Below are 907 nucleotides of genomic sequence, written 5' to 3'. Positions count from 1 at the left end.
TCTACTTTCGATAGATCATTTTACCGATCTGCGGCGGTTTTCGCGGCGGTTTCCGCGGCGGATTTTGCGGCGGTTTTTTGCGGCGGTTTCCGCGGCGGATTTTTGCGGCGGTTTCCGCGCCGCCCGCGCCGTCCGCGCCGTCCGCGCCGTCCGCGCCGTCCGTGCCGTCCGCGCCGCCCGCGCCGCCCGCGCCGCCCCACGCATTTCGCAGCGTGATTTTTTAGTCAGCTGCAAACTCTAATATTCTGCAAACGTATGCATTCGACAATTAGATGCGCAGAAAATGCGACACATGATATTCTTATTATTAATGAGCACGTACACTGTGCCCCCGCGACAAGTTTTTGCGTGTTATGCATTCGACAATTAGATGCGCAAGAAAAAGAATAACATTTTAAGACTATTTGTGGTGTATCAAGAAAATAGAGAAAAAAGGAGTAATACAAATAAGCAGCAGATCTCTCTCTCTTGGGATTACAATTTATATATTTTGAAAGTGTTACATGTACAGATTATTTGTTCAATACTTCATACATAATATCATTCATTGCGCACGCTAATAGCTGGCAATCGATGAGTGAACCACCGTCAAAGTCCCCGCTATTGCGTATCGTCGATATAGCATTATCCGTTTCGGTAATATTCTTCTCTCGAAGAATTTTTACAAAATTTCTATATTTTGTATTAACAATGTGTGTATTTTCATATAACCATGAGTACATATGGTCAATGCAATGCTCGAGAGTAAACAAATGTTCCACTGTAGCTGGTTGCAAGTACATGCAGTTACCGGATAATGTGAGTTTTAAAAGTTTCTTGCCGTACATTGTGCACCATTCCACCGCCAAATCGCGAATCCATAGCGGAGAGGATGACACCTCAGTTGTTTGCAAAAGTTTTAAAATAT

This window comes from Odontomachus brunneus, unplaced genomic scaffold, assembly GCF_010583005.1.
Source record: "Odontomachus brunneus isolate Ranch 3 - 2012 unplaced genomic scaffold, Obru_v1 Obru_scaffold_248, whole genome shotgun sequence".
Taxonomy (NCBI): domain Eukaryota; kingdom Metazoa; phylum Arthropoda; class Insecta; order Hymenoptera; family Formicidae; genus Odontomachus; species Odontomachus brunneus.
This window is presented reverse-complemented; position numbering follows the sequence as displayed.